The sequence below is a fragment of the Vulpes lagopus genome, chromosome 10 (assembly GCF_018345385.1).
Source record: "Vulpes lagopus strain Blue_001 chromosome 10, ASM1834538v1, whole genome shotgun sequence".
NCBI lineage: Eukaryota > Metazoa > Chordata > Mammalia > Carnivora > Canidae > Vulpes > Vulpes lagopus.
In genome coordinates this window covers 10,157,830-10,185,587 of record NC_054833.1, presented here as the reverse complement: position 1 = coordinate 10,185,587, position 27,758 = coordinate 10,157,830, and the positions used below count along the sequence as shown (strand labels likewise).

General features: G+C 37.8%; 1 pseudogene; it reads left to right on the top strand.

The window, feature by feature from the left end:
* The first annotated feature begins 9,506 nt into the window (after positions 1 to 9,506).
* LOC121499924 lies at positions 9,507 to 9,906 on the top strand (annotated as a pseudogene).
* Positions 9,907 to 27,758: the final 17,852 nt, after the last annotated feature.

Here is a 27,758-nt window from a genome sequence, read left to right as displayed (position 1 = left end):
TCCTCATAGACACACTCAGAAATAATGTTAACCAGATATCTGGGCACCCCATGGCCCAGGAAAGTTGGTATATGAAATTAACCATCACAAGGGCAAAGGTGAATAGTGTCACTGATGTGAGCTGGAGTAGCAGGTCTCTAGAAAGGATCCATCATTGAGAGACATCCAGCTGCTATCAGAACAACTCCCAGGCAGGGAGGAAGAGAGGTGAACAAACACTCCAATCTTTCTCTCTCTACCTCTCATCTCCTGCCAGTGCCTCCCTGTGGCCCAACCCAACCAAAAACGAGTAGACCGTGGAGTCTGAGTGATGTGGTCAGTGGTATGGAGAGAGGTCAGCCTCCTGAGGCTCAGAGCAAGCAGACAAAAGAGAATAGTTTGGGGAAGGGGAATATGGAGACTGCTATACTCAGCAACTTCACAGCTGTTTTTGGAAGTATGAGTATCCCCCACTATCTGAAAGTAGAGCATTCCTATAAAATCTTCTGTAAGCCCAAATGGCGTTAACACGAAGAACCAATTACCATTCATTTGTAAAAAACTTTTGAGCATTTCCAGAACCCCCAATAATGTCTCTTATCCTTTTCTGACACCTTAGGACACATCTTGCTAATAGATGCACAAAATAAATTGACGTAAAGCATCGATGTTCACAGACACATTTCACAGCTATGGAGGCTGGATGCTGAGATGCTGAGCGTGGGGGGAGGAGTTTGGCGGGGCCACTCATGCTGCTCAGGGTGGGTGCATACTGTCTCTATCATGGCTCATTGCAAAACACACTGAATGCTATTTTCACTTTTTCCCTTTTTTAATATAAGTGAAATGTTCTTGAGATTTCTTTTGGTTAGTGAAAGCAGATACCAGTGTAGGTCTCTCCTAAAAGCAAAGTGGTGTAATGCAAGCTTTTGAAGAGTGGGGAATACCTGTACCTGGTAAGGAAAACCTTGAAAGTAAGACTGTTACTCCTGGCCAGGGATGGCTCAGAGTTATTTAGTCTCAACATTCAACAATACTAAGCATTCACAGGAGGGGGGCTTATTTTGTATCCCATATAGAATACTTGAGACATACCAATAGCATATGGATGCATTTATTAGTTAGAAATCTGTAATTCTGAGAATGTATTTGTGTGTGTGTGTATATATCTATATCTATATCTATATCTATATCTATCTACTATATATATATATATATATATATATATATATATATATATATCTTACTTCTTCTTTGAGGCTTTAAGCTATTGTAGGGGAAACATTGCCTTTGAGTTTTATTTCCCCAACAGTGCCTTGAACATGGTAGGTGTTCCATAAATATTTGCTGAAGTACTATTCAACTTTTTTCTTTGAACCTAATAGAAATGAAATATAAAAAAACAAGAAAGGTCTCCTAAGTATCATATAGAATCAGCCAAGGAGATTTTTAGCACAGCAGGTAGCTAGGAGAGAACTAAACTGCTTAGTCTAAGGCTTCTTAGAGCTCATTCATTCAACAAATATTTATGGAGCACTCATGCTGTGCCAAACACTGTGTTAGCCTCTTGAGATACAAAGACAACATTCTCAATGAAGAAATCTGTTAAGCACACAAACTGCTTGGTTTCTTATGGCATGCAACCAGCCAATGGACACTATTAAAAAGAAAACCATAGGCCCAAAATGGTGTCACTTAGGCCGAGTTTCTAAACTGAGGCTTCCTACCTAACCTAACCGCACTTTCAACCTCCCCCAGAGATGGACTCTTAGCTGGTCCGTCAGGAATTTTCCCCATAATGTAATCAGTCACATGGGCCTTTTTCATCTCCTAAAGGAAGATGAGATAATCCACCTACTGATCTTCAAATTAAATTTATTTATTTTTTTCTAGAGACAGCACAGCTGATTGGATCAGCCTTATAGAGGTCTGAAGCAGTTAAGCCAATGAAATGGGCTGTTATGATCTATGTATTTCTGGTGTGCAGGAATACCCCTTTTTTGACTGTCCACAGCCCTACTACAGGTTTATTCCTCAACAGAATGTGGTTTGCTATAACAGAGACACAGTGTGAAAGATCACGACCAAACCGCTTAATAATGTGCCATATCACTTACTCACAGCCACTCCCAAAACATGGACCCAGTGATGATGGGTCCTTGAAACTGAAAAATCTGAGTAAGAATAATAGTCACAGAATAGTTAGGCTTTCTTTAGCAATCTCAAATGCCAGCACATCCCTTGGGGAAGCTTCTTTTGTATCTGCAGACAAAATAATGTCCCCATCCACCAATTTCACTTCTGGACCCTAGGGCATGAAAAGATGTTATTTAGGAGCCAAGAGTGTTCAATTGAGGAAAGGATAGTCTCTTCAATAAACGGTTTTGGGAAAATAGGATAACTTCATGCAAAAGAAACAAATGTGACCCTTATCTTACACCATTCACGAAAATGAACTTGAAATGGATTGAAGACTGATATTGTGACTTGCAATAAAGAATACATGTTTGGTCTTTGTCCTGTTTTTGGCATAGAACTCCCAAAACCCTTGGAATTTCCTAAGCAATGAGAGACATAAAAGTGTCTATTTTTATGCAAATGGTGGCTTTTGGAAAACCCCACAGCTAGCCTAAGGATGAAGGCTGGTTGCCAAGGGGCCCAACCCTGTGGTTAGAGGGTTGGAATTTTCAGTCCCACTCTTAGATCTGGGATGGGGTGCTGGGGCCACAGACTGAGTACAGTCTTGAATAGATGATGATTTAATCAATTATGCTGTGTAATAAATTCTCCATGAAAACCTAAAAAGAGAGGATTCAGAGAACTTCCAGGTCAGTGAACATGTGGAAGTGCTCAGAGAGTGGCATTCCTGGAGACAAAATGGAAGCTTTGAGCCATACCTTGCTCTAAGCATCTCTTCCATATAGCTTTTCCCGAGTTATACTTTTTTATAATAAACCAGTAGTCTAGTAAATATATATATATATATATATATATATATATATATATATATCTTTCAGTTCTGGGAGCTGTTTTAGCAAATTAATGTAACCCGAGGAGGGGGGTGCCAGAACCTTTGATCTATAGCCAGAGGGTCAGAATCTCAGAGGACAACATGGATTTGGGATTGGCACCTGAAGTGTGTGGTGGTGGGGAGGGCAGTGTTGGAGGGCTGAGCCTGTAACATAACTTGTGAGTTATCTTCAGGTACTCCAGGTAGAGAGTGTCTGAACTAAATGGAATTGAATTGTAGGACACCCAGCTGGTGTCAGAGATTCACTTGGTGGCGTGGAGCACACATATGCACACACACGCACACAGGAAAAATTACATCAAACTAAAAAGCTTGTGCACAGCTAAAGAAACAATCAATAAAATGAAAAGGCAATCTATGGAATGGGAGAAAATGGCTGAAAATCATATCTCTGATAAGGGGTTAATATCCAAAATACAAAAAGAGCTTTCAGAACTCAATAGCAAAAAAACCCAAATAATCCAATTTAAAAATGGGCAAAAGACCTGAATAGACATTTTTCCACAGAAGGCATACAAATGTCCAACATGCATATGAAAAGGTACTCAAAATCACTAATCATCAGAGAAATTCAAATCCAAACCACAGTGAAATATCACGTCACACCTGTTAGAAGATCTATCATCAAAAAGACAGAAGAGGACAAGTGCTGACAAGGATGGGGATTAAAGGGTACCTTTATGCACTATTGATAGGAATGTAAACTGGTGCAGCAACAGTGGAAAACACCATGGAGGTTGCTCAAAAAATTGAAAATAGAACTACCATATGACCCACCAATCCTACCTCTGAGTATATATCCAAAGGAAATGAAAATGGGGTATTGAAGTGATATGTGTATTCTTATGCTCATTGCAGCACTATTCACAATAACCAAGATATGGAAACAACCTAAGTGTCCATTAGTGGATGATTGAATAAAGAAGATATATATGTTGTATATTATATTATATTATATTATATTATATTATATTATATTATATTATTATTATACTATATATTTGAATATTACTATATTCAGTATATTATTATATTATATTATTTTTTAAATATTATTATTATTATTTGAATTTATTGAGAAAGAAGGAAATCTTGCCATTTGTGACAACATGGATAGGATGTGATGTCATTATGTTGAATGAATTAAGTCAGAGAAAGACAAATACTATATAATTTATATACATATGGGATCTAAAATGCTGAACTCATAGAATTAGAAAGTAGAATGGTGGTGACCAGGGGCTAGTGAGGAGTGCGGGAAATGGGGAGATGTTGGTCAGTGGATGAATTTCCAGTTTTAAGATGAATAAGTTCTGGGGATCTAATGTATGGTATGGTGATTATAATTAATAATATCATATTATATACCTGAAAGTTGTTAAAAGAGTAAATCTTAAATGTTCTCACCACAAAAAAAAGAAATGATAATTATGTGACAGGATGGAGGTGTTAACCACTCTATGGTGGTAATCATTTTGCAATATATAAGTGTATTAAATTAACAGACTGTACATCTTAAACTTACACAACGTTATATGTCAATTATATCTCAGTAAAGCTGGGAGTAGGATGAAGAAAAGCCACTGTTTATTTGAGTGGGTTCTCTCAAAGCAATACAGCTCTGACTTCTAACTTCCTTTTCTAGAACCCTGTCTTGCTTCCATAATGCTGGGAAAGTGGATTAGAGTCCCCTGCTGCTTGTGTCAAATAGCAATTCTTTCATGTTGCTCTATTATAAATGCTGCTCAGACATTTTGAGTCAAAACTGTGAAATATTGCTTCTTGCCTCCCCATTATCCATTCTATTACTAGATTTAAGACTTGTGAATAATCCCATATGTGACCCTGGTTAGAGGATTCTTTTTTTAACCAGGACAAAAACCAATTGAGTGATCTCTTCATGTAGGGTGTGCCAGTAGTTGAATATCCTACATACTTTTAAAGAGCTTTATTATTTGATCTCAAAATATTCTGTAACAGGATGGGATATATTTTCTTCTGAATTTAGCTTTATGTTCATTATATCTGTCATGGGCTATGAGACATATTTTAGAATTACTGAACTAATGTCAATCAAAGTATTCTTTTTTAAAAATTTTATTTATTTATGATAGTCACACACACACAGAGAGAGAGAGAGAGAGAGAGAGAGAGAGAGGCAGAGACACAGGCAGAGGGAGAAGCAGGCTCCATGCACCAGGAGCCCGACATGGGATTCGATCCCAGGTCTCCAGGATCACACCCTGGGCCAAAGGCAGGCGCCAAACCGCTGCGCCACCCAGGGATCCCCTCAAAGTATTATCTTAAGTAGTGTCCATCTGAAAGGAAAATTTGGGGGATCCCTGGGTGGCGCAGCGGTTTAGCGCCTGCCTTTGGCCCAGGGCGCGATCCTGGAGACCCGAGATCGAATCCCACGTCGGGCTCCCGGTGCATGGAGCCTGCTTCTCCCTCTGCCTATGTCTCTGCCCCTCTCTCTCTCTCTGTGTGACTATCACAAATAAATAAAAATTAAAAAAAAAAAGTTGAAAGGAAAATTTGTCAGTTTTCTTAGTGTGGGGGATCATATAGCCATATATTTTAAGTGACTTGCTGTTGTGCTCATTAGTTGCAGTTCTGGTTTAGAAATGAGAACAATATTGATGATATTTCTTCCTTCTCCACTTCAGATTTGTTGAATCAAATTACTGTAGCTTTTATTTTATATATACTTGTATATATCTTTATAGATTACAAGCTCTTTGAATTGAGAGATATTTTTGTTTTTCCCCCCATAACCAGCCCCCAATACAGTAACTTATAAAAGGAAATACTCCACAAATATTAATGGATTGGAATCAATATAATTTTTTGAAAACTATAATATGGAATAACATAAATTAAATATTCAATATAAGACTTGGAAGGTCAATTTGAGGAAATCTCTCAGGAAGTGTAATAAGGAGACATTGATATGGAGATTAGAAGAGAAAAGTAAGTTAGGAGATCTAAATAGATTAATAAAAGTCCTAGTAATAAAATATAGAGAAATGAAAGGAGGATATTATCAAATAAATTACACAAGAAAAATGTCAAGAACTGAAAAACATATATTTACAGACTTAAAGGGCCCTTGAGGGCTGAAACAAATGAAAAAAATGAAAAAAATCGACTCCTAGAATAGTGAAATTTTAGAACCTGGAATAGGAAGTAGGCCTAAAGTCTGCTAGGGGAAAGAGAAGATCAAAGACTAATTATTATTAATCATATGGAGCTGGATTTTTGAACTGCAAAATCAGTAGTTATAACAAAATGGTACTTTGAAAATTCTGAGGAAAAATCAGTCCAAGGTATTCTTGGAACAAGGTATTATTAATCAAGTATCAGAAGGAAATAAAATCTTTTGTGACATACAAGAGCTCAAGAGTCTACTTTCCGTATATATGCTTTCTCATGAAGTGACAAAAGAATGTGTTCCACCCAAGCAAGAGAATAAACCAAAAAAGAGGAAGACACTAGTAAATCCAAGCAACAGGAGATCAAAACAGGGTCAAAAGGACTTCCTAGTGTTGCAATGAAAAGATGATCCAGGATGAAAACTATGTTTGAGGCTTAGGGACCTAGGATTCACATTATATAAGGTGGTTAGAGAGTTCCAGGAGAGATACTGATGAGGAAAAAATAAAATTGTTACAATTCCTTATGGTTGCTCATGCTAAGAGAATTTATTTTATATCTATGCAGGAATGCTAAAAGGAAAAACTCATGGTATATGAAAAAGCACATGAAAACACTAAGGCAATTATAAACTCTAGAAAAACAAAAATTTGTGTAAGAAAGTAAATATATCACATTTTGTATCTCAATTTGAATAATGTAAACATAATCATAATGATTATTTGGAATATGAAGAAAAAGAAAGTATGTATGCCTATAAGAGAGAGAGTGAAAAAGAGTTAAATTTTCATCTCCAAAAAAAAGGGACAAGAGTTAGTGGTTAGATGTAAAAATCATAAAATAGTAGTATAAGTCTATTGTTTAAAAATACTGTGGGACCCCTGGATGGCTCAGCAGTTGAGCCTCTGCCTTTGGCTCAGGGCGTGATCTCGGACTCCCAAGATCAAGTCCCACATCAGGCTTCCTACATGGAGCCTGCTTCTCCCTCTGCCTATGTCTCTGCCTCTCTCTCTGTGTCTCTAATGAATAAATAAATAAATAAATAAATAAATCTTAAATAAATAAATACATATATTGTGATACATATAAAAAGAAATAGAAAAGTTGAAAGTAGTTATATCCACAAGCGAGGAGAACTGCACATATAGTTTGAAAGAACTGCTAAATTATGACTCTTAGTAACAGAAATATTTGAAGCTAATATCTACACTTTGGATTGTGTGTGTACGTACACACACACATATACATATATACTCACCAAGATATGTACTGTTTAAAATTAGAGGCACTAGTCACCTGTGTTCTTGAGCACTGGAAATGTATTAGTCCAAATTGAGATGTGCTATAAATATAAAATATACACTGGATTTTGAAGACCTGGTACCAAAAAAAAATGTAAAATGTCTCATAACTATTATTTTCCATTTTTAAAAATTTTGATAAGAATATTTGAGATGATATCTACCCTTTGACAAGTTTTTAAGTGTACAACACCATATCATTCCCTTTAGGCAAGATATTGTGCAGCAGTTTTCCAGAAGTTATTCATCTTGAATAACTGAAACTTTATACCTGTTGAACAAAATCCCATTTCCCCATCCTTGCAACCCCTTGCAACCAACATTCTACTCCTTGCTTCTATAAGTCTGAGTAATTTAGGCACCATATATAAGTGGAATCATGCAGTTTTTGTCCCTTCACTGGCCTATTTCATTTAGCATAATGTCCTTTAGTTGCATTCATTTTGTCACATATGGTAGGAGTTCCTTCTTTTTAAAGGTTAAATAATATTTCGTGTGTGTGTGTGTATATATATATATATTTGTGTGTGTGTGAGTGGTAACATTTCTTAATTAATGACTATAGGTTACAAAATAGATACGATGGGTGTTAGATTTCAGTAAAACATTTAATACAGTACCTTCCAAAGGTCTAATTTAAAAATCCATTCAAACTAACTTTGATAGGATGGTCCTGCAAAGATTGCAAACTGTCAAGAGGAATGCAAACAACAGGCATGAATGATAAATAACAGTCTGTCACATAATAAGGAAGGGATCCACTGTAGTCCCCAGGGATTGGTGTTGAGCCAGTTCTTAACATGTTATTAATGATCTTATTTCCTTTGGGTCCCACCACCATCCACAAAACAAGATCAAATATATACACACATGTATGTATATATATGTAAAGTAAACTCATACACATATACGTGTGTGTACATATATATGTATACTATATATATCATATTTTCTTTTTTCATTTATCAATTGCTGTGCATTTGGATTATTTCCCTATCTTGGCTATTGTGAAGAATGTTGCAGTAAACATCTATTCTATTTTTTTTTGAACTTTACAAATTTTTTAAAGTTTTTTTTTTTTGAAAAAACTTTATGCTATTTTCCATACTGGTTGCACCATTTTACATTCCCACTAGCAGTGTACAAGAGTGAAAAATATTTTTTAAAACACAAATAAGTGGAAAGACATTTTATGTTCTTTAATTGGAAGACTTAATATCTTTAAAAATATTCATACTACCCAAAGCAATTTATAGATGCAATGCAATCCCTATCAAAATACCTATGGCATTTTTTACAGAAATAGTCAGAACGAGCCTAAAACTCATATGGAACCACTAAAGATCCCAAATCATCAAAGCAATCTTAAGAAAAATAAAGCTAAAAGCAACACACTTCTTCATTTCAAAATATATTACAAAGCTACAGTAATTAAACCAGTATGGTAGTGACATTAAGACAGACACATGGACCAATGAAGTAAAGTCTAGAAGTAAATTCATGTACAACTGACCTTCAAAAAGTGTGCTAAACACAAAATGGAGAGAGGATAGTCTAACAAGCAATGGAAAAACTGGATATCCATATGCAAAAGAATGAAATTGGACCTTTATCTTATGCTACACACAAAAACCAATTGAAATGGATTAAAGTCTTATACTTAAGACTGATAACTGTAAAACTCTTAGAAGAAAACAGAGGGAAATCTTTGATATTAGTCTTAGCAATTATTTCTTAGGTATGACATCAAAACCACAGGCAACAAAAGCAAAAGTAGACAAAGGGAACCACAGCAAAATAAAAATCATCTGCATATCAAAGGAAACCATTGACAAAGTGAAGACAACCCTTTGAATGGTTCTCCCATTTCACAAACCCTGCAATTGATAAGGGTAATATCACTGCTATATTTTTTTATTGATTTAAGGTAATAAATTGTGGATATATTGGGTTAAGGAAAATAAATAATTAAACCTGTTTCACCTGTTATTTTCACTTTTCTGCTAAATGTAGCTACTAGAAAATTTAAAATCACACATATGATGCTCTTACCCCAATCTTGGAGCCTGGAGAGCCCTGTTGGGAAGAGAACTCCTAAAACAACAAATATATGTGGAAGGCTGTGGTGCAAGGCCCTTTTTGCTGACTATAAGCAGTGTCCCCAGAACCAGAGGGAACATACAGATCTTAAAATTGAAGGTGTTGATGCTTGAGATGAAACTGAATTCTATCTAGACAAGAGGTGCCCTTATGTGTACAAAGCAAAGAACAACACAGTGACTCCTGGTGGCAAGCTGAGTAATCCGGGGAAAAGTAACTCATGCCCATGGAAACAGCCATATGCTTCATGCTAGATTCCAAAGGAACCTTCCTGCCAAAGTCATTGGCCACAGAATATGTGTGCTGCTCTACTCCTCAACAACTTCACTGAAAAGTAACTAAATAAAGATATAGATATAAAATAAATAAATAAATATAATTACATATGTGGCTTGCATTATATATATTTTTGATTCCTTATTCCTTCAGTGTAGGGACCATACTTTATCCACTTATTTATATTTAGAATGGTGCCTGGTAGGTATATTTGCAATGATAAAAAATACTTGTTTAGTGAAGTAATGAGCACCACAGTGATTTTTAAGATTGCGATTGGTCAGGACTCTCACTGCACATAACAGAAATATCTCGAAGTAACCGTGGTTTGAATAATTTAGATGTTTATTTTTCACAAAAAAAGAAGCCGGGAGCTAAGCAACTGAGAACCATACCATGACTCCACAGATTCATGAGGGACAGAGAATCTCCTCCAGCTTTCTGCAACCTCATCTTTGCTTTCAAATATGCTCATCAGATATAGAATTGCAAGTGATGCCAAGATTAACTACAAGTAAATCTGTGTTTCTCTCCATTATAATCCATCTTAGTGCAAGAGCTTCTATGGGGGGGGTAGATCACAGAGAGCATCCAGATACATTGTTTTTGAAATATTTACACTTAAAAGGGAAATGTTTTAACTGAGGTACCTAGAGGAATGTGTAGCTAGCATGTCTTATAGTCTCTCCTTCAAATATCAGATGTTTCAAGCAAGCTATTGCCAAGGGCTGGATCAAAAGCAGGACTGAAATCTCCCAGGAATGCATGTAGAGTCTATGTTTTGTGCTGTTGATTAAAGAGAGAGCCATATGCTTTAGGTAACAGGTGTGCAGGTGGCAAAGCTGACATTCTGTTGTGCAAATTTAGTATCCTGACTGGTATGCTAGCCCAGATGGGGGGCTACCTTATTTGTGCACAACAGCTGATGACAGGGTGTCTGTGCAAAACCAGCCCTTACTCAAAAAAGAGCCTTGAGTCAAGTCAAGCACTTGAACAAGAATCTGGTTGAAAATGTTTGCCCAAATTGTAGATGAGTAAATTTTGGAATGGCAAAAGACAGGTGGAACAATATGGTACTTTCAACCATAAAATAACCTAAGAAGAATCTGGGTAGAGAATGAGTTTTTGAAGGGTGAACCCTAAAGAGTTACCTGCAAAATATATTCCAAGATTCTGAATAAGTCAACCTGAGGCTAAGAGTTTCATCTCTTTGAACTTTGGAAACAATCTAATATCTTCAGTGATTATAGTTTTTGTTCATTTAATGTTCAGGTAGCCTGATAGCAAATTTCACTCACACTGTAACTTGAATGCGTGATACAAATTCAACTTTTTATTTTATTTTATTTTATTTTATTTTATTTTATTTTATTTTATTTTATTTCTGTTTTTTTCCCCTCCAAGGCTTCCCAAGTTGTGTCATTTTACATCGAGCTTCTGGCCTGGTTGGAAAGGATGGAAGCAATATCCTCTCTCCACTTAGAACAACTCCACGTACCAGGTTCTTCAAACTTGGCCAGTGCCACACTAAAGGACAAAATAAAGATTTGAAAAATCTTCCCCCTCAAGATAATAGCTTGAGTTGCTTGGCTTATGCTGCATAATCCCTTTGAATGTCAGAAATGGAATGTTCCTGCAGTATTTCTCTTTGAATCCTATTAATAATATATTGTCTTATTTCTTTAGGTAGATGGATTTCCAGGGAAGCCAGATGAAGGTCATGTATTTGTTAAGGCAAATGCATTGAACTTTTAAAAACACGTCCACCCTTTTAGCTAATCCCTACCTACTTGATTCTAGCAGTTTATTGTTTGCATGATCTGGGATACCTAGATTATAAGTCTTCTGAGAGCAGAGATTCCGGTTGTTGTTTCCCACTGCACACCAAGCTCCTTGGATACTGCTTTAAGGACTCAGTAATCAACCAGTAAATATTTTTCGAATGAATGAATAAACCATGAAGAATTTGGAATCTATACCCAGATGGAACAGATTAACCCAAAGATGATTCATGTTCATCTAAGTCCAAGAAAATTCATTTCCTGTAATGCTGAGAAGAAAGTAGATGTAGACCATTGAACAGATGAATTGTAAACCAATGAGTCTCTAATTTGGGGCAGATGAAAAACACTTCAGATTAAATGTTGTGTCGATTGTACTTTGAAAATATCCTGAATGAACTATGTCTGAAGAAAACATTAGGGGAAGTAATTTGGCAAAAATTGGAGGCCATCCATAAAATGGCATAGAACTTAACACACATGAGCTTGCACATATACACACAAAATCTGAATTAGATTGATGGATTTTATCAAAGACAATATCCTGATTGTGCTGTTATACTATAGTTTTTAAAAATGTTACCACTGGGAGAAACTAAGCAAGGTGTACAGGAATCTCTCTTACCATCTCTCACAATTGCATGTAAACCTCTATTTCAATAAAATTCCAGTAATAGCAAAAAATAATAATACTAAAAAGAGAGAAGAGACAATCGTGAGAGGGCTCATCAAAACTGTCAAGGGCATCAAAAATTGGGGACCACTAAATCCACATGGAAGCAAAGCAAGTCTGACTATATGTGTGGGAGCTTTATCAGCTTTAGATGATGGAGCAGATGCTTAAAATATGTATTTCCTCCAGGCTCAAACCTAGGACCAACAAAATGTTAAGAGATCACAGAAGAGTTAAAGTTAAGAGAAAGAATTCATGAAGTCAAGGAAGTCTGATGTTCCTGGTATCCTTTTTGCAGGGGTCACACCAGTAGGGACTACTCTTCATATTTCCTTGATGTTGGCCCTGAAAGTTAAACTTAATACTCACTTTTGAGGTTTATATAATCCTGTTTTGGAAAAGGATGTTTTTCTTTTTAACCTTGCCAGTTTTTCCTTGTCCTTATTTAAAGTCTTTATTGGGGTGCCTGGGTGGCCCAGTTAGCAGAATGTCGACTCTTGGTTTCGGCTCAGGTCATAATCTCAGGACTGTGAAATCAAGCCCCGCCTCTGGCTCTGCACTCAATGGGGAGTCTGCTTGATATGCTGTCTCTCCCTCTCCCTCTGCCCTGCTCCCTGCTCATTCTCTCTCATAAATAAATAAATACATAAATAAATAAATAAATAAATAAATAAATAAAATTTTTAAAATCAATGTCTTTATTAAACTAAAATTAGGATTATCCAAAGACTGCCATCAAGAGGGGGTTATCTATAGTTTATAATTTTTGGTTAGGTGGATTGGAGTAGATACTTTGAGACCACGCTTTAAATCTTTTGCTCATCTCCTGTAATATTATTAGCTTCCTTATTTCATAGCTCCTCATATGTAGTTTTGTGTACGATCAGATTTATTTTATTTTAGTGTTGTTTTGTTGCAATGTGTTAGATATGACAAGATGGAAAATTCTTTTAATTTGATCACATAACAAAATCAATATTTTCATATGTCCTGTTGTCTTTTAAAGCTGTCCATATGTATAGTCAATTTTTATATATTTGCAGCAGTATTCTAACTCTAATTTTAAGTTATTCATTTTTACTTAGCATTATACCACAATTGATTCTCCATTTTTGTTCTATGGAGTCACTCATTCATCATTTATTCATTTAGTTAACATTTTAAACTATTAATAAGCACCTGTCATTGTGGTTAGAGTAAGTTTAAGAGGGGGAAATTAATGTCTTTTAACCCAATTTAAAATACCCATTTTGAAAATAGAAGGGGGAGAAGAAAATAGAGAAATGCAAAGAAGTAGGTTACTTCATAGTCAGTGATATCCACTCTTGATTAGAGATATATGCAATGTTCATCCCACATTCACCAAATATGCCATCAGTGAGTCACCAGGATATCCATTTAGTCCTTGTTGATTCATGCAGACATGTCTGGTGAAACGACCAAGAGGGATGAATCTTCACTCTCCCTGTTTTCTGTAGATGAAATTTTAAAGAACCATTGCCAAACCTGTCATTCAATTTTCCAATAAGTGTTCAGTCAGCTAATGTATGATGAGAACTGTCAGAGTGATGCCACACATTAAAGGAAACTGTGTGCCCATTAGTAGAGAGGGTTGATATATAATGATAGAGCAAGTTGATCCCATCAGGAAGCTGGACCAGAATGGGGAGTCCATTCTTGCCATCTGAATAAAATGGATTATGTTCATCTGAGATTCTGCAAGCTGACCCTCTCATTAGAGTAAAAATCAAAGTTGCTAAAGCCTTTGCTTCCACCAGAATTCTTTGGCCTGGAAACTTGCAAAGAATACAAGGAGAAGAGGAGATTCAGAAAAGGAAGAATATTCCAAAACATGGAACATTCTGTAAGTAGGTAACATTAAAGTCTAAAGGAAACATCAAGTCAGACTGTTTCTCAGTTTGAGAAAATTGAGAATGTTTCTTATTTGAGAAAAAACATGAATGGTCACCAGAAGACACTTGCTTAGCTACTGCCAGTGTCAGAAAACAAAGGCAATGTTTCTCTTGGAGGACTTGACCTTAAATGGCTCTATAGTTGTTGACCCATCGTCAGGTGAGGCCTGGCTTCCCGGGGCCATGCAGAGTAGTGAAGGGAAGAGCATAGGCCCATGAATCCATCTTCAGAGGGAGGTCTTGCAAAGAAGTGCAGATGCTGGGCAAGGGAGGGCTCTGTGACCGCTGAGAAAAAGATTGGCTGAGGATTTGGGTTGAGCTTCCCAGGGAGAGATGAACAGAACAATTTGCCCAAGAGTCTGTACTGATGAAAATGTTATCACACAACATTCAACCTCATGAGGAGATTCTTGGTTAAAACCTTGACCCTTTTAATTCAGTTTCCTTCTGGTATGATAGCCTCTTGCTCATCCCCGGAAAGGCCTGTAGAAGACCCTGAACTTTCTTACCTGGACAATTTGACTCAATTTCCTCTCCTGGGAGGTGAGCTTAGCATTATTTGGCTGTGTGCAGCATCTGAGTCCTTGGAGGGCTGCAGATCTCTGGACAGGTTCTGGTGGTGAAAGAAAGGAACAGGTCTTTTGCAGACAGGTGTCAGCATACCTTGTCTGCTTCATCTTAAGGATGCCACTGGAGCTGACTATGTCTTTGGTTACTTTCTTGTTGCTTTTTATGTCGAGAAAGGAGGGTGGAGAAATTGGTATACAAGACATTGGAAGTCTAGGTTTTGGGAGAAGGGGTTCAATTTACCCAGGTTTTTGTTTGAAAGGCTGGCAGTTGTTAAGAGAATTTGAATAGTATTATAAACTTCACTCTTTCTCTGAGGCTGAGGACTATAGATTTGGTTCTAAAATAAAGTCTGTGGAATGCTATTACTGAGGGGTGCTTTCTGGGGGTGAATGCTTATTTCTTTCTCAATTCATGACATAGGCTTACTGAGAAGCATAGATGATGCTAGAGAAGTATATAGAGAGAATTTTGAGTTTCAGTGTATACTTTCTGGTAAGGTAAGGGCTGATAGTCCTAGGTTATACAGTATTTTCCCGAGAGCTCATCTGAATGACTGTTGCCTCTGGGCCCTTTTTCTCCTTGTGGAATATTTTTGGCCTGTAATTTTCTTGCCAGGAACTATGATTTTAGATGCGGAGATATCAGCCTTCCTCAGGGGACTGTCTCTGTGATCAGGGATCTTTTAGACCAGTTACAAATGACCTGATTCCTTGTAGTTGCTGCAATTACCAAACAAGTCTTATATTCGTTATATTCACTAGAACAGCTAAGAGTTCATAAGAAATAGCCCTACCACTAATGTGAGAAGTTCTATTTGATTTAAAATCAACCAACCAATCAATCAACCAACCAACCAACCGATCAATGATACTGCAAAGGACAGATTTAAGCCATAAACCAAAGTCTTTGGCTGAGATTTCCAATGAAGATCTCCAAGGCGCCTGGCGATTCAGCTGATGGGAACTGATTTAAAGCTACAATGTAGTAAACCTGCAAGAGAAAGGTAAGTTACAGTCTGGAGTGAGATCCCGCATGGGCAGCTAATTCAGCTAATTTCTCTGTAAGGCCAGCTGCACTCAAAATTTGGACCAAGCAAACAGGTACTTCTTTCCTTCTCACTGAGATCCTTGTTCTCCTTTCCTCTTTACTGAATAGGACCATGAAGTGCTTTGATTGGCTTTATAGACTAAAGGTTATAAACTGAAGGTTTATTGATCTTACTTCCAACAAAATGTCTTTCATTTCTATTAAACAATATGTCTAGGATCTGGTATATTGCAAGTAATACACTTGTACTTTGCATCTTTACAATGTGCTAAACATGAAGTTTAAGAATGAAACTAACTTTTCAAGCTCCATTAGAGGCTACATGAAGTATTAGAACCAAACTACAACACAAATTCAGACATCAAAAAAAAATCCACAGAAGAATCCATATCTAGGATTCTCAAATCTTCATGAGGCTGAAACTTTTTTCATATTCTTTCTCATTATAAGAGTATTAGGTCATCATTATAAGTAATTTTAAAATTTAGGGAACTATAAAGAAGGAGGTTTTAAACACAATTTGAATCCATTTACAATAATAGCATCAAAAAGAATAAATACCTAGGAGTAAATTCAATAAAAGAAGTGTGAGACTTATGTACTGAAGACTAAAAAGTATTGTTAAAAGAAATTAAAGGAAATTTAACTTAATGAAAAACACCCTCTGGTCATGGATCAGACCTTAGTATTATTATGTATTAAGTATTAACCTACAGATTCAATGTAATCTGTATCAGAATCCCAGCTGCCTTTTTCTGGGTAGAAAGAGATAAACTGAACCTAGAATTCAGATAGAAATTTAAGAAACCCAAAATAGCCAAATCAGCCTTGAGAAAGAAAAACAAAGTTAAAGGACTCATACTTCCCAAGTTCAAAATTTAATACAAAGCTATAGTAATACAGATGGTGAGGTACTGGTGTAAGTCTAGACATACAGATCAACGGAATAGCTTTGAGAGTTCAGAATTAAACCCTTACATTCATGAATTAGTGATCAACTGATTTTTGACAAGGGTTCCAAGGACCTTTCAATGGGGAAAAAAACATTCTTTTCAAAAAACATTCTTGGACAACTGGATGTCCATGAAAAAGGATGAAATGTGACTCCTTCCCCAAACAAAATACAAACCTCTACTCAAAATGGATTATAGACCATATATAGGAGCTAAATGGTAAAACTCCTTGAAAAAAACATGGGCATAAATTTTGTGACCTTAGATTAGAGAATGAACTCTAGATATCACACCTAAACCACAGGCAACAAAATAAAACATAATGGAACTTAATCAAAATTTAAAACTTTTGTGCTTCAAAGGACACTATCAAGAGAATGAAACGGGGGAAATATTTGAAATCATATATATGATAAGGAACTTGTATATAGAATATATAAAGAACACCTATAACTCAATAATAAAAAGACAACCTAACTGAAAAATAGGCAAAAGATCTGAATAGACATTTAGGGATACATAGGATACATGGCGGGTTCAGTTCCAGACCACTTCAATAAAGCAACAATTACCAAAATGTGACACAAAGACATGAAGCAAGCCAATGCTATAGGAAAAAAAGGCACTGATAGATTTGCTTGCTGCAGGGTTTCCACAAATCTTCAACTTATAAAAAATACAGTCTCTGTGAAGTGCAATAAAGCAAAGCCTGTACAAATGGCTAATAAACACATGAAATGATACTCAACATCCTTAGTCATCTGGGAAATGTAAATGAAAACCACAATGAGGTACCATTTCACATCTCCTAGGATGGCGGATACAAAAATGACAGACAAGTACAGATGTTGGTGAGGTTGTGGAGATATTGGAACCCTCCTACACTGCTGGTGGGATTTTTATATGGTGTAGCCATTTTGGAAAACTGTTTGGTAGTTCTTTAAACTGTTAAACCTAGAGTTATTATGTAATTCAGCAATTCTACTCCTGGGTATAGACTCAAGAAAATTGAAAATATATGTCCCTGTGTAACTTGTACACAAATGTTCACAGAAGAATTATTTATAATAGCCAAAAAGTAGAAGTAGCAAAAAATGTCTATCAACTAATGAATGGATAAATAACAATGTGGTATATTCAAGTGGCAGAAAGCTATTCTATAATAAGAAGAATAGAAGTACTACTAATGCTACAACATAGAGGAAACTTGAAATGAAAGAAGCTAGTCACAAAAATCCATATTATTGTGTGATCCTATTTCTATGCCATTTCCAGAAAAGGCAAGTCCGTAGAGATGGAAAGTAGATTAGTGATTGCCAGGGACTAGATTTAGGGGACAATGGGAGAGTGACAGTAATGTGTACAGAGTTTCTTTTTGGGGTGATGAAATGTCCTAGATTTAGGTATAGTCTATGGTATACAACTTTGTGAATATACTAAAAAACACCAAATTTTATACCTCAAAAAGATGAATTTTCTAGTATTCAAATTATATCTCAATAAAACTATTTTTTAAAAATGAGTTAATCATCACTTTTAAATAAAGGAGACACCTGTGAAAAAAAAAACCCATAAGTCAATCTGAGACTAGATTACATACTAATAGAGCTAACCACTATTAACAATGGGGTTCATATGCATCTTTTTCATACACATATGCACACACACATGAACAGACATTATTTCCACAAAAATTTGATCTGTTTGCTTGTTTTCAATTAACAGCATAGTCTTTGCTCCAGGGACACCAGGTAGTCTTCTTTTTTTTTTATTATTATTATTTATGATAGTCACACATAGAGAGAGAGAGAGAGAGGCAGAGACACAGGCAGAGGGAGAAGCAGGCTCCATGCACTGGGAGCCCGACGTGGGACTCGATCCCGGGTCTCCAGGATGGCGCCCTGGGCCAAAGGCAGGCGCCAAACCGCTGCACCACCCAGGGATCCCACCAGGTAGTCTTCTAAAGCAGGGTTTCTCCTAACAGTGGGAAGAGTACCGCTGGGGATACTGATTTTAGCCAAACTTAATTGAACATTTTAAATTTTAATACTTACCTGTTAAGTATTAACAGGTAAGTATTTAAACTTACCTGTTTAGGTTAGTGTGTACTGAAAAATACAACTAGCACATCAAACTCATGTCGTAGATATCATCACTTAGGATGAGGATGGGTGGGAATACGTATGTTTTAAAAACTAAGTCCGTTTAAAGAAATGTATTAAGTATAAAATAGGAGAGCCAAACATAGGGCAGAAGCCCTGAAGGAGTACTGAAATAACCAGTTTGAAAAAAAAAAACTATTCCAAAATATGATTTTTAACTATATCATAGTATTGTGCTGCATGGATATAACATCACTCAATCTCTATTGATAGGCCACTGGGTTGTTTACAACTAGGAGTTATTACTCTCGAGAGTCTCTCCATGGCCCAGTTGCTATGCTTTTGTCACGGCTGGCCAGGGGTGGGTCAATGAGGAAGAAGAAGTCAGTGAAAGCCTTCCTAGTGACCCTAAAAGCAGACTCCCTTGGTAAAGGTTTGTATGTGTAGATTCAGAATGTAAATTTACCCAATGGATGCACTGAGGATATTTGCAAGCCACGTATTCTCATGGTAAGGAAGCAGAAAAGACAGGTGGCAGAGAGCCATGATGGGTTAAACTACTCCCTTCCCCTGCCCTCTCTCCAGGATTCATAGCCTGATGGGTCTCGAAACACTCATCAGGAAAACCTGGGGCTGTTCCCACAAGAGACCCTGTCTGTCTGTCTCACTGCAATCTTTTCCTGCCTCTCCCTCCCCGAGCAAATGGGCTCAGAATGGCAAGCCCACTTTGTAAAACCAGCTCTTAGAAGGACAAAATGCCTGATCTGTGTTTAAAAGGCAACACCATGTATTTAGAAATAACCTGCTTTCAGGAAATTCAGAACAATCTTCTTAAAGTTATGCTGGAGCTAGCCAATTTCTCTTTTAGGGTCACTTGTTTGTATTAATAGAAATCCATCTGCATAAAGTGACAGCCTATGTTCCTGTTCTCCCGCCTCTCACCAGATGGAGACTTGGTCAATGTGGGATGCTGTCTTTCACACAGATGCCAGCATATATAAAAAGACAAGTTATTGGTGGAAATTATAATAGATGGAGATTAGGACCATTCTAAAACAGACTTGGATCTCTGCTTTTGACACAGGAAATGTTGTTTACACCATTTCAGTAGGATTGCCTAAAATATACCAGTTCCACGCTAAAGATAATTGCTTACACTACTTACTAACAGATAATGCATTCTTCCGAGTAAGTTTAAAAAAAAAAAAAAAAAGAAAAAGAAAAAAAAAAGAAACTCTTCCAGTTAGCACTTATTTATTTATTTATCTTTTTTTTTACTCACCTTTCCTTGATTATGGAATTTTGTTTCTGTTTCTTTCTTTTCTTTTCTTTTCTTTTTTCTTTAGTTAATAAAAGTAACAGAAGGGAGCAGGAGATGGTATGCCACTCCAAGGAGCCAGGTGACTGGAAAGTGCAACTCTTTCTTTCTTGCTCTCTGCACCCAACCCCAGGCTACTGGCTCTGCTAAGTCAAACAGCTTCTGATACCCATGGGCAGCTGGATGCAAATGAAGCCTGAAGCTCTACTAGAGTCCTGGCAGAGAAATGAAGGAAATGGTGCATAGATTTCATCACCGTGGCTTAGCCAAGGATCTGGGAAAATGGATCTAGTCTACAGGCTGAGCACCAGAAAGCAGCTGATCCTGGGAAGAGTGAACTCTATTTTATACAACAGCCAGAAGCCACCTTGTATTCTGTTTCCTGGAGGATCCCACTCTACAAACAGATTAATGATTTCCAAGTGAAATCATTAATCATAAAGCCTCCCTGGGTTTTCCCAGGCCATTGCCCTGGTTTCTAGAGTTCTTGGTTCATTTTTCAGACTCCTCTACTTTGCCTGACCACAGCCCACTTGTTCAGAGCTCTCGTGATCCATCCAGAATCGTGACTGCCCTTTTGTTGGAGGATCCAGAATTGGCTAGGATTATCTTTGACCATAGAGATGATTACAGCAGCTTTCCCGGACAGAGGGCTATTTTTCTTTATAACTGGAACTCTAGAGGAGGCAGCAGCCTCAGACCTCTGAATCTGCCCTAGGTCATCAAAGCTGAGCTCCTTCACCATTCTCAGTATTTGGTTTTCATCTTTGTGGTTACAAGATGGCTTTTCCACCCCCGAACATTGAATCTGTTCCCAGGCCAGTTGAGACATGAAGGGATAAAGGCACAAGTCAGCTGAGTCTGTCCTTATTTTATCAAGAAAAGAGTAATTTTCAGAAAGTGTCACCCGAAGCACTCTTTGCTTTCAACCTATTGGCCAATACTGAGTAACACAGCCCCTTCTGTATTAAGAGAGTTTGAAGAAGTGAGTGTTTTGACCTGCATACTTTGTAGCCCCAAACAAAATTTGGATTCTATTATGAAGAGGACAAAGAGAATAGGTATTGGGTTACACGGCAACTAGCCATGTCCACCACAAACCAAGTCCAAGGAAAACATTGGACAACTTGAATGGCGATGCTCCCACGTGCTTGACTTCCTGTGTTACCTCCACCTGGCAGCCCCTATACCCAACTCTGATCAGAACATCGTTGATATTCCTGGTGACTGGAATACTTAATCCCTCTAGACACAACATTCGCCTGTTGGCTGCAGCCCTCAGCAGTCAAACCCATTGCTAGTTTAAGATCTGTGACATTTCTTTTCTTTTCTCTTCCAACCATTTCACACCGGTCTTATGCAAGCTCACATCTTGTGGCCAGGACTGCAGGACTTTATGACAATACAGGGTCTGATACATAGTGGGAAGCAATGAGAATTAGAGGCATCAGGGGGAGTTTAATTAATAGAAGGTGGCATAGAAATACTGGGACCTAGGATATATGAATGATGAGTAAAAGTGTTCCATTTTTTCATTAACCCTCCATCCCAACCCCAGAGATGATCTTTTGCTTTGCTTCTTGTATATCCATCAGAAAATTTCTAGCCCTTTACAAACATATATGGTAGAATTTTTCTGAGTATGACACAGTTGGGTATATTTTAAACACCTGTTCTGTGACCTGATATTTTCCAATGAACAATATATATTGGATATTTTTCCATGACAGTTCATAGAGATCTGCCTGAATCTGCTTGGTGTTGGATGAAATTTCTTAAACTGTTCTGCTACTGAAGGGCATTTAACTTGCTTCCAGTTGTTACCCATAATGCTGCAGTGAACAGTTTTCCACAATGGACTTTAATCACCTCTGTGAGTATGAGTGTTGGATAATTTCCTACAAGCATAATTGAAATGCACATTTATTGAAAAGAATGAAATTGGGATTGTCCCAGAAAATCTTGGTTGCATAGGCACAATAACTAAAACTATTTTCTGCTCACAAACAGCCATGTAGATCTAAGTGAGAACTGATTTTCCCCATTCACTATAAGCTACAATCGAAAGCCTAAGAAAATTCCTCTCCCTTTTGGTTTCTCTTTAGGGAATATTTAAATGATATTCCTCCTCCAGAAAAATCCGCAAGTTAATACAAAATAATATAAGATTTCTTAGTATTATACTTTTGCAAAGTGCAGAGCATTAGTGGGCATGCAGATTTTAATAATTCAAAAGAGGAAACAAAACACAACCCTTAGCTGAAAATAGAAGACTGAACCAGAGTGTTATGAGCTTTCTATGTTTGCTATACTGAAGGATGCCCTTCTACTAGAAAATTTGGGGGAAATATAATTTTCATATTAAGAGAAACCTGCATATATCATTTAAATAATTTCAAATTCATATTCCTTCTTAAACAGGAGAGTTTGAAGATATTTTATTCTTGCTACAGGTCAGTCTGTGACCCTGGTCTCTTATGCATTGACCTCTGCAACTAGGAGTACATCTGAATCAAGATTTCACTGGACAAACACAGTGATTTTTCTTTCCATTCCTCCTTTTGTAAGAATGTGTGCCTGTGTGTACATAAACAGATTTAAAAGAACATGACAAGGGCAGTTATAGTCAAGTGGCAAACTCAGAGCTCGTGGAGTCGGTAATGTTAACCATCATTAGAGTAAAGCCTTACTCCACGTCGAGGTTAAGAAATATTAAAGTCTGAGATAGCAAAATTAGATGCAAGCCTCTAAAGGTGTGGATTGCCTGACTGACTGATTTTAGGTCAAGATAGAGAGGAGACTGTCAAATTTTGGAAAAAAAATATTTTTTTAAGTATTTGAAAGAAATGATGAACAAAATTTTCTGTCCCTTTCAAAAGGACTTTCATGATGTCTCCAAGCATTTGTTGAAACCAGAAGTACAGCATTTCATAGGATATTTCTTAAAGCTTTAAATTTCTCTGTCATGCTTGAGGCCTACGGAATTACAGCTATTTCTTCTACCTGGCCTGATGTTATGTAAAAGCAAAACCTTTACCTTGTTTGTCTTTGTTCAGCATCCCTTTTTATAAAGATGAATGATGACCTTGTGACTTCTGAACACCAGTAATAGGTTATTTCAGGACTTTTTTCCTCAATAGAGCAGACTTTTTTTTTTTTAACCTTTTATCTATTTTGGAGTTAAGCATTGACAGTATTACCCTGGCCCTCTTACTTTGGGAATCACACACACACACACACACACACACACACACACTCGGTGTCTTAAGGGGATTATCTTTTTAGTTTTGTCTTTCTTTTATACCTAAAACTCTTCATACTTCTCCAGCTTTTTGTTACTATTTGCATCTGAAATCTGTCTTATTTGGTGGCCAGCTAATATGCACACCATTTCTGTTTGCAGAATTACTGGTATTTTCAACAGCCTTTCACAAGTGGGGACACTGAGGCACCGAAGGCAGTACAGGGTTCTTCGGTGTCCTCTACTCAGTTTTTGATGGAAGTGAGATCAGATGCAGAGCTTTTCTTTCCAACCATGCTTTCCACCCTGTTTCAGGAGTGGCTCCCTCTGAGCGCCCTCCTACTTCAAGTGATGGGGATATAAATGGTGAGTAGAATAACTGCCGGAGAGGCAGGAGTCGTGGTTGTATTCAGCCTTAGTCACTCAGGAAGGCCTAGGCAAACACTGAGTTAACGTTCACAGTAGATCCTTAATCCCCTGAGAGAAGATGACCAGCCTCTTCAATGCTTTAACCAACCATCCGGGCTCATCCAACCAAACTCTGGTCTTTTCTTATCTCAGTAAATCTGTATCTCACAGCCCTGAATTAGAGGAAGCATGAACTTCAGAGGAGGGAGCCGCAAAGATCTCGATTCCAGTCCGATTCAATTACTGTGAGAGTTAAAGCAGACTCTTCACCTCTCTGTTTTCTACTTTGTAAAATAAGGGTTTGGTCTTTCACACATAAGTTCTTTTCCAGCTCTGTGTACATGCTGTGAGTCTTTTGAGGATGAGTGAATGCCAAAGAATTATGAGAGATAATTCTAAGAAACAGCAGTGTTCTTTTTGCCTTCCACTTTTTTATCATTTGCTAGAGTAAATAATTATCTTATCAAGCAATTTTTTAAAGATAGAAGTGATTCATGCTTTTCTTAACGACTGGTAGCTTTTTAATTAGCTTAGGAGAAAAAAGGTATCCACTCACTTCGCTCATGAAAAGTCCTGAACAATAAGTACCTTTCAGCTACCATGACAGACCCTGCTGGTAACACAAAGCTGAGTAATACTCAGCCTCTATCCTTAGGCAATACACAACATACATGCTAGCTGTAATATGGCTAGCTCTAACACAAGGTGTAAAATGAGTATGATGAATAGATATGAAAATTGGGGCGTGGGGGAAATTGCTATCAGTAGGAAGATCTAGAAAGATGTTATGGAGAGGTTCAACTCCTGGTACACAAGAAGTATTTGGTAAATTTTTGCTATGGCATAAATGAGGTTGCATGTGAACCAGGCCACTGAGGATGAGTAGAAATTAGTCATATTGAGATGAGAAAGTAGGGGATCGAGGCAGAGGGCATTGTGTGGATAACGGTGAGACATTTTGGACATGTATGGAAGACAGCTAATATCTAGCCAGATCTGACATCCCCATGAGCCCTTTCCTGCAGCTTCTGCTCCTAGCTTGTTGAGAAGCTCTTGGACTCTGTACACACACACACCGTGTATGTGTGTGTGTGTGTGTGTGTGTGAGTCTCAGATCTGACATTCTAGTTGTCAGACAAGCCTTGATTGTCAAGCAGGTCTTTTCTTGTTTGAGTCCCACCAACACACTAATCTCTAGATTTCTGTCCCATTTCCAAGACCTGAAACCAGAGTTAGTAATCATCCTGCATTCCAGCCTCTCTCAGTTATAAGCCCTGTCTCATTCTTGGTTTTTCAGCACTTTAAAGACATTGATCCACTGTCTTCTGGCCTCTGGTTTCTGAGATTTCACAGTCCTTTGAATCATTGTTCCTCCACATGTCATGTGCCATTTTTCCTGAGCAGCTTTCAAGATTTTCTTTTTCATCTTTGGCTTTCGGTAGTTTGATTATGATATGTCAGGTGTGGTTTACTTTGAGTTAATCATGCTTGGGGTTTACTGAGCTGCTCTAATCTATAGATTTATGTGTTTCTCCAGTTTTGGAAGTTTTCAGCTCTAATTTCTTTTTCATCTCTTTCTGGAATTCCCATGACATATATATTTGACCTTTTGATATGGTTCTATAGGTCCCTGAGGCTCTATTTTCATTTTATTTTTTCCCTCTCTGTTCTTTAGATTGGATAATTCTTATTGATCTATCTTCAAACTCACGGATTCTTTTTTTCTGAGATGATAATCTCCATTCTGCTGTTGAATTTACTGGATGAATCTTTGAATTTTGAGCTCTTTCATTTTTCAGTTGTATAGTTTCTGATTAATTCCTTTTTGTGGTGCATATTTTTCTGCTGAGTTGTTTTGTTCGATTCATTGTACATATTTTTTACCTTTATGTCATGGATCATAGTTCTAGTAGCTGCTTTAAAATCTCAGTTTGGGAATGGTCAACATTTGGGTCATCTCAGTGTTGACATATATTGCTTATTTTTCCCTTAGGAATTGGTCACATTTTCTTAGCTCTCTGTATTCTTGAGCACTTTTGGATCTTATCCTGGCCCTCATGAATATTGTTATGTGGATTCTTATTATAATTCTCCGGAAAGTGTTAGGGTTTTTTGTCTGTTTGTTTGTTTGATTCATCAGACAATCAACTTAGTTAAGTTCCGGCTGAAAGTTCTGTTTTGCCTTCTGTGGGTGGTGCTTCTAATCTCAGTTCCTTTTAAGCCTTTGTTATGCTACTTTGAGTGTGTTCCACATGTGTGCCAGTTCAGAGATTAATCAGAGGTGGGTATCCATCCAGCTCTCAAAACCTTTGCTGTGCTCTTGGATCTGACCATGCACGCCCTTGTGTGGATCATCAACAGAACTGTGGGACCCTTTCTCTAACTCTCTCTTCTCCATACTCTCACCCCTTCTCTCAGCATTCAACTCAGAAAATTAGAAATACTATCTCAGTTTCAGCAGCCTCCAGTGCTGTCCCCTTCCCAGTTCTGAGTTCAGGGCTGCCCTCAGGGCAAAGCTATGAGAAAAGGAGGGGAAAAGAAAGAGAGAGGTATCTGACAACTTCATTCCCTTGCAGGTCACTTCTCCAAGCTTCAATTTCCATCTCCAATCTGCCTGCTTTGGCTTAATCAATCTTTCAGTAGTGGCTTCTTGTAGATAGTCCGGAGCTCTTAGATGCAATCTTCAGGAGAGGTAAACCTTGGTGCCCCTGCTAGGCCAGAGATGGAGTCTATTCATGTGGAAAAATACATCTTCAAGGAGCTTGGAGAGAACAGAGGTGGGAGGCAGGGTGGGAGGCAGGGTGGAGGGAAGGTTGTTTTGGAAAGAGAGGGGTTGCTCGAAGGCCATGAGCAGAGACCCAGAGGAGAGGTAAAATTATCAGGATGACCTGCCTCTGTCAAAAATGAAAAGATGCTAAAAGAGCTCTGAAAGTTAGGGATGTGCAGGTAGATTGGGAGTGGGGGAAGGAGGTTGAAACTTAGAGATGTGGCCTGTGAAGAAATGAATTTCCAGGGTTCATTTTCCTCTGTTCATTTCCTGTTCATTTTCCTCTTCCACAACTTTGACCTCTAAACAGCCTCAAGCACAAAGCTCGGAGGAGGATTGGGGATGCAGGCTGCTAAAACTGAGACAGTATTCCCATCTTTCTGAACTAAAGAGCAAGGGGTACTGAGTCAAGGGGGCCAGGAGGCAGAGAGGAACGAACTGTGGAAGGGGACCCTGTAGTTGTGTGGATGAGTCCACATCGATGCATGCGTGGGTTGGACTGCTTAGTCCAGAGACAGGGTTCAGGACATACACAGTGGGTGTGCCTTGGTGGAGAGGTAGGTAGGATGCTTCCTTCTGTGAGGTAGAGGAAGGGAGGCAAGGACAGGAGATGATCCCCAGAACTTTGGGGGTGAATAGAAAGGAATGAGTTGAGATGAGTTGGCCAACATCTTATATCCTGCCAAGAGTGAGGGGTGGGGGGGGTGGGTAGGGCAAATCCAACCCTCATGATGTCTCCAGGGGTTTGAATCTAGTTGCAGTGCTGGTGCAGTTTCATCTCTGACTGAGGCAGGCCGTCTTTCTCACACCCTCTAAACCACCACTGTTCCCATGGGAGCTAAACGTTGGGGCCGAATTCTTAGGGAGAGAACGGATCTAAACTTAGGTAACATGTGCATCGCATACTCTCTCCATTTCTAGAGTTGAAAATGGCCCTGGAAAAAAGAAATCATACAATTATAATATGTGGACCGCAAAAGAGAGAAGAAAAGTTAGCAATGTTCTGGGAATCATGCCCAGCTCTTTTATGATTCTGAGTAGTAAAGTTACAACATGCCACATGTAAGCTTGGCAGCGCGTTCGCTGAAGCAACGCTCTGTGAAGACCTCTCGCTCATCTATTTCATTTTTCACCAGACTCCACCA